At 37.4% G+C, this 13,235-nt stretch overlaps 1 protein-coding gene across 3 annotated transcripts in view; it reads left to right on the top strand.

Annotated features, from left to right (window-relative positions):
* LOC140186943 (polycomb group protein ASXL1-like) overlaps positions 1 to 13,235 on the top strand; it is a 117,005-nt gene that overhangs the window by 25,154 nt on the left and 78,616 nt on the right. Inside the window, exon 1 of one of the 3 annotated variants that reach the window (XM_072241806.1) lies at positions 9,171 to 9,192. The exons of the other annotated variants lie outside the window; for them this stretch is intronic. The gene's annotated coding sequence lies outside the window, so the exon portion shown is untranslated. Of the gene's footprint in view, positions 1 to 9,170; positions 9,193 to 13,235 lie in introns of those variants that run through there. 3 annotated transcript variants of the gene reach the window in all.

Below are 13,235 nucleotides of genomic sequence, written 5' to 3' on the forward strand. Positions count from 1 at the left end.
GGTAAATGGAAATCAGTACTGCCCAAGGCCTCTGGTTTATGGTAAAAGAAATCCAATTCTGGGTTTCATTACATTGGATTCTGGAACTCTTCACTGAGGTTTTGAGGATTGCATTGTCGAGCTCTTGACATGAAGATCACAAATTACTGCTCTTTTTATGGTTACCAGTGATTGATTCTCATTCTATAAATTCATCCCGACAGTTTAAAAAAAATAATCTTTGTATGTATGGATTCCTGAACCTCTTGCAGTGCAGAGCTTATCATCTCTGCCTGATCTCTTTTCAATGATGTTTTATTGTTATGATTAATAAAGAATGGAAAACCAAAAGAATAGATTAGAATTAAAATTTTAAATTATTTGTTATGAATTTAATGCTTAAAGCCATGATTATATACCTATAATTCAAATTGAATTTATTCAGTGATGCTATTGGATTGGTGTCCCTGTTTTTATATTGTCTTTATTTTCAGTGAATTTATAATATATGCAACTAATTGTTGTTTTTCCTTTTTCATGCCCGTGTTTCGTGATGCAATGGCTGTAGAAGGTAAGATAATTAAGCCAAAATATATAAAGATAACCATGTTGCTTAAAACTAAAAATGCAAGAATAATGTTGATATATAATTACTGCTAAGTAAGAGCTAATTCTTAGCGCTGATAAAATAATTTAAGACAATGATTGAATGCTCTTGATATATGTGCAGCTTTCTTCACCTAATAATAGTAACCTGTGATTTAACTTTCATAAATCATCATATTCTTGATCGGTTTACTGCATTCCCTTATGGTAGTATATTTTTGTGTTAACTGACATACTCACAAAAGCAAATACACTTGTCTGTATTTCTAGGGATGATTCATAAGTGCCAGTGTGTTTAGTATTGTACATGCATTAGATAGGTTCAGATATGTTTTTAAACTTTTAATATCCCAGATATTTCTAGCTATGTATACTTTTTGCCATTTTTCAAAAAAAAAGAACTTGGCAACTGGACATATAAAAAAATTAACTTTGCTTAATTTGATACTAGCTCTCAAAATATAAATACCTTTAAACTTTGTGTTTAGCAGGGTGTAAATCCGTTGACTTGGAATAAAATAAACATATTAAACATCTGAAGTTTGAGAGTTATTTTGTAGCTTGAGGAAAGTAGGAAATGCCAAAGTATTTATTAATCTACAGTTGGTTCTGTGCAATATTAAGCATTGTAGACTTCATTCTTTCTGGTGCCAATATACACAGCTCTGGTTTCTTTTATTGAGATTCAACAAACCACAGCCAGACATTATTTTACAAGAAATGTTAGCAGTTGCCACTAAAACTACATTGCTTTTAATTATCCCAGTAATCATTTCCTTGTGAATAGAAACTTCTTCAAAAAAAAACCTCGTTGATAATTGCTGTTTTATGATCAGTAATTTTAAGTATACTGTGTTTAGTGTTGCTGGGAAACTACAACCATATTTCTCCAATTCATACTTGGAATGTATGTTAGATATGGAGCTTTACTCTGAAGTGGAATAAACCTCCCTTCAGTGTGCCATTTTATGTTCTTGTGTCAGGCCAACTTTGTATGGATGTGGGCTTTAATTGCTAAGAAATTCTCACGGCAAGCCTGCAACTGTAAAGGAAGTACACCCTTAAAAATGCTGTGTTTTGTTATTTTGATTTTTAAAAAAATTAGTGTAGCAACACTTCCCGAAGGATTTCACACTGGCTTAACAATACCACTTGAATTATGGGTCATATGAGTAATGACTTTTATTCCTTGTTTTTTCTCCCCCTGCTAATTTGATGGACTGCCCACGTAGAGTTGCTTTGTATCTGTCTATGTGTGCAGCAGACTGAACAATGAGCTTTATAAAACGTTGATTGCATTGCACAGAAGTGCTGAGTCTGCACTTCAGTTATCTTTTTTTCAATAGTTTTCTACCTCCAAGAAGAAAGACACTGATAGGTATTTTTATTTATGAGGCATAAAGTTAGCTGTGGAGCACATTGGTTATGTAATGTGATATTACTGTTATAGTTCACTACCACCTGTCACTGTTAATTTTAAAAGAATACAAAACTGCGGAATACTTTTCCAATTCTTTTATTTTATTGTAGTCTGGATTTTTCACTTTTTTCAGAAAATAAATGATTACCATTCTCAAATTCACAAAGTTATTTGCATTAGCTGAAATCATAAATACAAATATATGGAAGCTAATGCCATTGATGCTCTTCGGACAGTGTTTTTCTCATTACTGCTGCTGTTTTGTATGAATTTTAAACTCCCTTTCTATTGGTTCCATGTAAATGTCCAAATATTGTTTTACCTATGGTATAGTCACATCGAGAAACTAATGGAGAGAAGGCAGATAGTAAATTGTATTCGACTACCCCTTTCAAGAAACTAGGGCTTATTATCATCTTTGGTCCCTAATCCTGTTCACTTCCATGTCCTTTCACACTTCCGTAAAATACCAAGAGTTGTTCATGTTTGATTGCACTACATAAATGCGAGTTAGTAATTGTACTGCATGCTGTCCAGTTCAATCTTAAAAATCCTTCTCACGTCTTACAAAGGAAACTTCAGATGCTTGTTGAATGCTTTTGAAATCTGATTGAAAATTAAGATGAGACCACAATCACGACTCGAAGCTTCGACTGTAGGTTATGATGAAATTCCTGGTATTTTGATTTTCTTTTTTCTATTTCACCATTTGATAATCGTTATTCAATTGTTTAAATATTTGATCCCTAAATATTTAAAACAAGGAATTAAAGACATCGGCTATATTTAACTAACTTTTCTTAAGTGAAGTTGTACAAACCCATTTGGATTAGCCTAATCAAGTAGGAGTTCTTGTGTCTTGTTTTAACTTTGAAGCGAGTGTTCTGTAAAGTTTACAGATGTACATACAAGGGGTGATTGATAAGTTCGTGGCCTAAGGTAGAAGGAGTAAATTTTAGAAAAACTAGCACGTTTATTTTTCAACATAGTCCCCTCCTACATGTACACACTTAGTCCAGCGGTCATGGAGCATACGGATCCTATCTTTGTAGAAGTGGTCCACAGTAAAGGTGATTGAAAAGTTCGTGGCCTAAGGTAGAAGGAGATGAGTTATTAACTTCAAACTTTCTGCCTTATCACTGAGTTGAACTGCATGTACATGTAATGAGAGTGTCTTGGACCTCCAGGTGGTCCACAGCAGGGGTGATTGTTAAGTTCGTGGCCTAAGGTAGAAGGAGATAAGTTATACAGCTCTCGTTACATGCACATGCAGTTCAACTCTGAGTGAAAATGCAGAAAGTTTGAAGTTTCTCCTCATCTCCTACCTTAGGCCATGAACTTATCAATCACCCTTCGTATCTTGGAAGTTGTCGTCTCAAAGCTGAGTGGCATGAGAACTCTGTGCTTATAGCTCATGAAACTTTGACATTCTGCTGCTAGTTCGTCAGGTTACAAAACTGAAGAGAATATTGATGCGTATATTAATGTAAACAAATATTATAACTGGTGGAATTTTTTGCTTATTCAAGACCTTGAATGAGCTAAGGTTTACCCCAGTGACTAAAATAATACTGTGGCCAGTTTTGGTTGTTTGCACAGCAGAAGGTTTGAGGAAATGGAAAATATTCAACAGAATGGATTGATTGGTGTCTTGTCATTGATGTGAGTTCTAGCTTCATTGACCTGTGCAAAATATTTTTTTTAAAAAAAGATGAGTATAATAGAACCAAGGGACATTGGTTTAACTTGCCAAAGGTAAATGTTAGGCTCATTATTTGTTACAGTTCTTCATTCTGACTTCTTGCCGATTGGGCCGGGGGGGGGGGTGGAGAAGAATGGCGATTGGGACTAATGTCAGTTATTGTGGTGTCATGGCACTTAATTCCAGGTCCCTTTGACTGGGGGAAAAAAAATTCTCCCCCTGTTTGGCTTCTCCTATAATTGCGTGATCAGCTTAGAGAGCAGAAGCGTGTCCTGCTCTGCGGTTGTGTCATATTAGACAGTGGGCTTGGAGTTTTTGCATTTTGCACATCTGCAATTTCATTTTACGTTTACCCAGATAATTAACTGAGGAGTTAGGTTACATGACAGCTTTGTGTCAGTGTCCTAGTCTCCCTTGACACTGGAAGTTAAACACTAACATGGCAAACATAGTATGCCACCTCTGTTTTGTGCTTTTACCTGCTTCGTTAGCATGTGAAAGCCAAACTGATACTTTTCAATTCTGAAATGGTTTCATTATGGATTTTGTTTCCTTCACAAACTAAACTTGAATTATATAATTAATTTGAGATTGTCAATTTTTTTAAAGCTATTTTATGACTTGAATTGATTTTATTCCATTCAAGTAGATGTTAGTTTCTTCTAGTCCGCCCCGTCCACTAATCTTATTGCCAGTTCCACAAATGCAGCCTTGTGCTATACATGTCCATACATAAGTGATCTGTGTATCCAAACTTTGGATAAAAGTGAAATATCTTAATCATGTATGAGGCTGAAATTAGGATAACATGCATCGGCTATGTCTATTGTTAAAATTATGAACTGTTTTATTTTACCATTTATTGGTCAGAAAAAGAACAAATTGTGCAAACATTAAAAAGGTAAACATTTAGTACACAGACCATAAACCTCTGAGTCCTTGAAAGTGAGTTTGAAGGGTGCAGCCGTTGAGCCAGTTCAGTGGTAAGATGAGTAAAGCCTCTGAGTAGCGAGCTGGAAATCAGTTTGTCCTTGGCCTGGAGGCCCTGAATTTTTAAATCTGGCTTGGCCTTTAAATCAGCTAAACATTGGTTTGTTTTCCACTCTTTGGCCTGGGCCCCATTGCTTCACTTCAGCCCAAAGTTTCTATTCGGCCCCAAGTCCATTCCAGCAATAGCTGCTTTATCTGCATTCTCAAGAGTCCAGTTTGCTGAATCCTTCAGGATACCACAAAAATGTCAGATCATACAGACGGTTCAAAAGTACAACTCCCAAAGGGAAATTACAGGCTGTGGATTGCAGTGATCATAGTCCAGAAAAAGTATATTTAATAGAGTAGTTAGTAGTTTTGCTTGCTTCCCACAAAATGTCGCTGTGTCTTGCCAGTGCCTTCGTAAATCGATGTATTGAGTATTGAATTTGGGATGTTATGTTGAAGGTGTGTAAGATGTTGGTGAAGGCTAATTTGGAGTAATCTGTGCAGTTCTGGTTATCTACCTACAGGAAAAATATCAATAAGATTGAAAGAGTGCAGACAGAGTTCTCAAGGATGTTGCTAGGACTTAGGACCTGAGTTACAAGGGAAGGTTGAACAGGTTAGGATTTCATTCACTGGAGCTTAGGGGAATGAGGGGGGATTTGATGGAGGTCTACAAAATTGAGGGATATAGATGGGGTAAGTGCAAGCATGTTTTTTCCCACTGAGTTTGGGAGAAACTACAGCTAGAGGTATTTGGTTAAGGGTGGAAGGTTTAAAGGGAACCTAGTGGGGAAACTTCTTCACTCAGGGTGGTGCGAGTGTGGAAAGAGTTGCCAGTAGAAATGGCGGATGCGGGTTTGATTTCAACGTTTAACAGAAGCTTGGATAGGTACATGGATGTTGAATTGAAATCCCCAGGGATGTGTAAGGTAGTAACATTACATAAGATGTTAGCTTTTTCTTCAAGAAGCCGCTGGCAGTGTTGAATTGTTGTTGAGTGCAATGTCTGTCATTGGGGAGGAGCCAAAGTGATGGGAGAACTATTGAAGGAGCTGTCCAGAGAAGGGTGCCATAATGGGTCTGGAAGTCCTTTAAATCCTTTCATAATAAATTACTATGAAAGCAGTGGGGAATAAGTGGGTGCTCTATTCATTATGCTTTTAATGGGCCAGCACTATTAGAAAGATATTGTGTTGCATAAAATTTTTTTTAAAATGGCTAATGAAGTTTTTAATATTCTATGAAGCAGATTGCAATTTGATTATAATTGCAAGTTATTTCCGTCATTGCCAAATGGGGTGAAATTTGCCTTTTTATCTCTGCACTACTGAGCTTCCAATTCCATTCAAGTGACAAGAAGGAGCGTGTCTGTATTACATGAAGGTTGCAATGGAGAGATTGCTTTACTATAAAGTGCTCTGTTGTGTGAATGAATGAAGTGTGCTTCTAATCCATTATTAATAATCATGCTTGTAATCTTGCAGTAGGAATTTGTGTCTATGATTTTTGTATTTCTGTGCTCTTTGCAATTTCTGAACTACAGAAACTGCTTCCACCAGATATACCACACAAGAAGCCAAATATCAATTGTACCATAAATTGTGTGTGTAAAACAGAGTTCAACAACTTGTTGGCAGTAATTTAGTTCCTGGATTATGCCCGTTTTATAAACTTCACATAAGTGGCTTAACATTGTCAAAATGGTGGGATTTAAATTATTGCTCAGCATTCCTTGGCCCAAACTAAGCATAAGCTGCATCAAATATGAGTTTCAGACATTTAGAATTAACTTCTTTTGTTTTCTTCCAAACATTACAATATTTTTCAGTGAACTCGGTTCAAATTTATATTAAGTTTTCTTCAGCCTGGAAAGCACTGATTATTAGATGCACTGATTAATTTTCCCCTGAATCTGACCATAGTTTTAAGCATTTAGCTGGTTTAAATAAATACTTGAATGCATCTTAAAATAGCATGAGGGATTTAAATAGTAAGCGTCCTTAAATGTTGATTTGATCACCAACAGTAATTTCTATTCCATTACTTTCAGTCTGGATTTGTCGGGCATATTTCCATCCCCTTCATGTTCTTTCTTCTGGTTTTTTTTTTAAAAGATCTGTTCTCCATATGTAGCAATACCAAGATTTGACACTTGGTTTCTCCAACCACAGTGCTAGGTGTTGGGGATGTGTGTAGGGGATGTCATTGAGATCGTACAAGAGGTAATTAAATTTTCACAACCATTGAAAGCTTAATATTTAGATGCTTGCCCATGTTATCACATTCTTCTCTGAATTTAAATTCATACTGTTCTTGAAGGTGATGCTGGGTTAGCTGGTTAAGTATCATGGCTACTCAGTCATGTTCTGTTTTCCTTACATTACCTCCTCTCCTCCAATCTCATATTGAGAAGCTAGTGACGTGAATGCTAGTTGAGCTGATGAGACAAGCCCATTTCAGACATCATTTATGCTTCCTCTTACAATTTCATCTGTATCCTAGGTGAATGTGAATTGTATGTTCCCTAATTTCATTATTCCTTTGCTATCCATCCTGAAGTCACTACAGCAGTGTTGCCATGTGGACCAAATGCTGTCCTAACCGTGCACTGTAGCTTGACAGTTATTTCCTCCATAAGACAAGGGAACAGAATTAGGCAATTTGGCCCCTCTAGTGCACCACTCTTCAATCATGATTTATTTTCCCACTCAACACCATTATCTTGCCTTTTCCCCATAATACTTGATACGCTTACTATTCAAGAACTTAACAACCACTGCTTTAAGTATACCCAATGAGTTGACTTCTAGAGCTGCCCATGGCAATTACTTCTACTGATTCACCATCTTCTATCTGAAGAAATTCCTTTTCACCTCTGTTCTAAATGGTCATACTTCTATTTTGAGGCTGTGCCCTCTGGTCCTAGACTTGTCCACATAGGAAGCATCCTCTCCATGTGCACTCTACTAGCCCTTTCAATATTCTATATGTTTCAGTGAGATCTCTCCTGATTTTTCTAAGCTCCAAGTACAGGGCCAGAACCATCAAATGTTCTTCCTACATTAACCCTTTCATTCCTAGGATTTAACCTATTGTAGAGACACATCACATTGCTTTGTGGCTAACAGTAAGGTATACCTTTGGCACCCCTTTCTTCACTCTAGCTCATGCAGTTTCTCTCTCCCATGGTCACTATGGAATTGCTATTGTTCTTTCCACCCTCCAACTTCCAATTTAATCAGTTGTCCTCTGCTGATTCTGCCACTACCTAACAAGGATCTTTACTCACTCTCTTGATATGTGCCTTGCTGTCTTCCCCTTGCTGTGTATCTTTCTGTGCTTGTACACTTGCCCCCTTTGAGAACATCCCATCCCACCATTCAAGGGGAACATCCATTTAACAACTGCTCCCACTAGCCATAGTATGATCAGCCAAACACTGAGGGAGGGACAGCTTTATGGAATGTTGCTGTTTTGTCTTCATGTGTGACCCTGAGCTTCCTGCCAATTTAATTTTCCAGCCCACTCTTGTCTGTGCAACTATGCATGAAGTTTAGGATTGTGAACTGCAACTTCAGCTTTTTCAGTTAGGTGTATGGAGTTGTCTGAGCTCTTGTCAGTTCCTGTAATTTCAGATCATAATGACCACTTTTCCCTCTCCCCCCCCCCCACCCCACTTGTTTACAACAATTGATAATTATTCTGCTTTTTCTAATTGTACTCCCATCAAATAATTTCTGTTCTTGTCCTATTAATGTTGTTAATTGCCAATTAGCAATCTTTTTCTTTTTGTCATGGTGAGTAAGTGGAGTCGTGTGTTCTGCTTTAGCTGCTTTTTTTTTTAAAATGTCCTCAGTCATTAAGTTCTAAAAATCTGAGGGAGGGACAGCTTTATGGAATGTTGCTGTTTTGTTTTGTCTGAGGAAGTAATCAAATGGCATTGAAAAGAAAAAGGATCTCACTTTGGTCCCCGTTGGGTGTTAAATTTATTGATATTATTAAGTTGATGGTTCGAGAGTAACAATTGACCTCATGCTGCAGACTCGAGGGGACAAAAATGGTCCAGAGTCCTGCTTCACATTGCTGACCATGGATCCTGAATAGAACTGCAAACCTGGATGCTGAGTAAAATTGCGTTGAAGTGTGATATGTTTCAAATGGCCAATTCACGCTGATTGTCTAGGTCCATGTGATGAAGCAAGTAACGTTGAAAATTAACAGAAGTATCTGCACTGGTGTTTCTTCAGCCGATTTATTTTGATGCATTGACAATTTAGCCTGCTGTTGGCTTTCTTTACCGATGAAATTTTATTTTGATAGAGCGATGCTTGTTCTTCCTTTTTAAACCGGGTATTGAAGCTCACTTTCAGGGATGATTGCTCACATGATTCATGAGAACTGATAACTTGGAAGCTGTTGTATGTTCATTTTCTTGTTGGTGAAATTCTATAAAATTCCTCCAGCTAAGTTTGTGCTTTTACAAGTGTGCAGGATTTTCTGTAGTAAGGTAATATCTTTCCAATTCACTTTTGAATTTCCCTTATGTAACAACCTCAACTTTTTCATCCATTAAAACCTTAGTTGAAATGAGTTGAAAAGTATGTTTAAGCTTATGGTGACTTATTGCATAAATAATGGAGTGCAAGATACAGTTTGACATCTGAGATGGGCCCCAGGGCTGTGAATGTTTAAACAGATGGCTGCAACAGCAGCAAGCTTTTTAAGAAGTAGAATAGAATCCGTTCCTGAGTAAACTCACTCATTAGAATCTAATATCTCATGAAATTCCATCACCCCTACCCCACTACGAATTAATTTCATACAGTTGACAAACCCAGTAATTTTAAATGCATGTTGAAACTTGATTATAATTCTTCGGTTATTACTACAATTTTAAACTAGTATATTATTGTCAACTGGCTTGCCTAAATGTGCGCTAAGTTGTTCATTGCATTTTAGTCTGACTTGTGGAATTTTATTAGTCTGTTTGACATTATCTTCAAGGGCTGTTTGTGCTGCTTATTTCCAAGAATGTGGAATTTGCACACCCAGTTATTAATCACATTGAAACTGTGTTTGGATCCAACTGATATTAACAAGCGTTGCTAGCCATGAGTGAGAATTCACCCATCCAAGGGCAGTGTGTCTTACCAATTTAAGGAATTTGTAAAGCCTTGCAATGATGATCAGCGGTATCCTTTTGTAAGAGAGAATTAAAATTAATGGCTCCTTTTGCAGTTGTGCTGTGGAAATTCCACCTCCTCTACCACCCCCCCCCCCCATTGCTTTTTTTTTCATACTTGCTCAACTGTCAGTTGGGTAACGGCCTTTGTGGGATTAACGACTGAGTTAATCTTCAAATAGAGTACATCTTCAAATACATTCCCCTTTTTAATTTTCAAGTTTTATCATTTTAAATATATGCAAGTCAAATCTGATTTCCTTTGCAGATTCTATTTCTCAATTATATCTTCTCTTACCAGGTAGCGTAGCTTTAGTGTTATTACCAAATGTTGTTTTGGTTATGGTTCCACTTAGCTTCTTGGGTCAAAATATGGGAGGATGCATTTCAGTGTAAGGCAACAGTAACTTCTGTTGTTTAAGTGCTGTTATTCAGTTTGAATTTTACTTGTTTTGTTAATTGAATATTGTTCTGATTTCATCAATACAACTGTCTTCTGTTGGGGCAAGTTCCAGCAAACCACTAGAATGTCACCATACATCCAAGATGATGAATGTTTAATACTTGATTTGACTGTAGAATGGGCAAGGCCAGCTGATGTCCCCTTGCATTTAAACAGTCAGTGATGTTTACCCTGCGGTTCTAAATCAGTTCCCCGAGAATAGGTTAAGAATATTCCTTAGAATGTGGAAGATTGAGGGGAGATATGATAGAGGTGTACAAAATAATGAGGAGTCTAGCAAGCAGACTTTTTCAACTGAGGCTGGGTGAGACTACAACTAGAGGTCATGGGTTAAGGGTGAAAGGTTTAAGTGGAACAAGAGGAAACTTCACTCAGAGGATCGTAAGAATGTGGAATGAGCTGCCAGCGCAAGTGGTGCATGCAAGCTCGATTTCAACATTTCAGACAGATTTGGATAGGTACATGGATGGGAGGGCTATGGTCCTGGGACAGGTCAACGAGAGTAGGCACTTTAAATGGTTTGGCATGTGCTGAATGGGCTGAAGGGCCTGTTTCTGTGCAGTACTTTTCTGTGACTCTACTGCTCCTGGCTTTGCCCTGAGTTTTTTTTTTAAAAGTATTACACTCTAATCTTTGGCAAAGTTTGGGAATAAAGCTTCAGACGTTTGTGACGGGGCATAATACCTTGTCACGTTACATTTATACACAAATAGAAAAATGGGTTTGGGAATAAAATTAGAGATGTGGACAGCCAATCTGAACTTGACTGGATTATAGCACAGGCCATCCCTTGTTTACGTATGCTCGACTATGGACACCTGTGGATAAAAACAAGTTCCAATAATGTTATAAGTTCGTAGGTCTGATGTTCATATGTAACACTTGCTCCGTATAAATGGCAGAACTAGTTTCCTTATCACTTTTAGAATTTTTTTTTATTAGTCATGTGTGCTTTAGATGCCGTTCATTATAATACTATGGATGTGGTTACCATATTTAATGATTTTTTGTGTCAGTATTTATTCTAACTTGTGGCCAAATCAACATGCTGTATCTGTAAAAATGGAACCTTTTCATTACCCAGGAGTGGCCTAAATTTGTTATTATTTTTCACAACCTGATGTGATCATTGCTGTAAGTAGCATAATTTCAAACAGCATTTTGACCTGTTTGAAAATGAAATGCCAAAAATTGATCGAGAGCAGAGGGCAATGACAGTAATACTAAGCAAATCAAAGATTCAATGTCGTTATGCAGTATACAACCCTGAGATTCATCTTCCCCACAGACAGCCACGAAACAAAGAAGACCATGCAACCTATTCAAAGAAAAACATCAGCCCCCCCCCCCCCATAGCAACAAAAAACCCCAAAGAAACACAAAATATAAAACTCAAAATCGAAGGAGTCCAGGCATATTCAGTTCAGTTCAGTGTTTGTTATCTGTAGGCCGTCCCAATTCAAAATTGCCCAAAAATAATAACAGAAATGCATCATAACATGAACACACTGGAAAGCATTCTAGCTTCATTAGAATATTGGCTGACTGACCTTAACTTTTTTTTGCCAGACTAAACATTCAGACTCAGCTTGAACCTGGTGTACACAACTGGGTTGTGTACGGTTTAGTATTCACACTCTGAGTGTGGGCAACCATAGCTGACGCTAGGAATCTTTAATGGGATCATTTTGATAGTGTGTGATACCCTCAATTCTAAATAACACATTTTAAAATTTTAAATAGTTCCTCAAAAGCCATTGTAATGGGAAACTGTAGTGAAATCACACTAAGATGCTTTTTTTTTGTTACAATGGAAGCTCATTGTACCACAACATGGTTAATTTTCAAATGGTCATGGTGAGACTTCAGCACTAAAATATTCACCAGGACAAGACGTGGGCTTGTGGTTGATCAAAGTACTTGAATTGACCACAGAGATGTATTGATTAAAAACAAGAGATTCTGCAGATGCTGGAAGTCTAAAGTAATACGCACAAAAAGAGGAATAAAGAGCCGATGTTTCAGGCTGAAACTAGTATGTCAGCTCTTTATTGCCCTCCAAAGATGCTGCCCGACCTGCTGAGTTCCTCCAGCATTTTGTTTGTATTAATTGTGTTGCTAGTGAGTTTAACAGGTAGTATCTAGATACTACCAGATTTGTGAAATCTTATTTGGAAGAATCGCCATTTCCGTTCTTAAATTGAATGCTTTTCTGGGGTAAAGGCAATGGTGGCCAGGCTCTGTTTATTTGGTCACAAACAAATGAAAATCTGCAGATGCTGGAAATCAAAGCAGCACACACAAAATACTGGGAAACTCAGTGGGCCAGGCAATCATCTATGGGGAGAAAAAATACAGTCGTCGCTTTGGGCTGAGACACTTCAGCAGGACTGAACTCCAGCCTTCACTGGGTTCTTTCTGTAAATAAACAACTTTACTCGTGATGAAGCTCGGCTGGTCGTATGTATGTGATGCCGTTATATGCATAGAGGAGATTGTGAGCATTCTCTCTCATTTCTCAGGTTTGGGAATGGTTATCAATTGGTAAAACTCCTGAATGCTGTTGTCAAGTTATTGCATAATTCATATGCAGAGACAGCAATGACTTGATCACCTGTTGACAAGTGTTGGTGAAAATTTCCAGTTAACTGGGCAGAGCTGAATAAGACCGAACACTTGGACACTGTTAATTATTTCCAATAAGCTCATCTGATATGTCCTTTCTTTTATTTTGTTGTAGTTATTTTGTGATGCCTTGGTTTGCCAAGCCACTTCAGAGGCTATAAAGCATTGAAGAGATATGTAGTGGGATTGTGCTTTATTACTCTGTAATAGGTTGTGATTTGCAGGGCCTAAATTGCATCTCATAATCACTCATGTTCTCTGAGTTGTTGGAAATTGCCTT

The sequence above is a fragment of the Mobula birostris genome, chromosome 2, assembly GCF_030028105.1.
Source record: "Mobula birostris isolate sMobBir1 chromosome 2, sMobBir1.hap1, whole genome shotgun sequence".
Lineage (NCBI taxonomy): Eukaryota > Metazoa > Chordata > Chondrichthyes > Myliobatiformes > Myliobatidae > Mobula > Mobula birostris.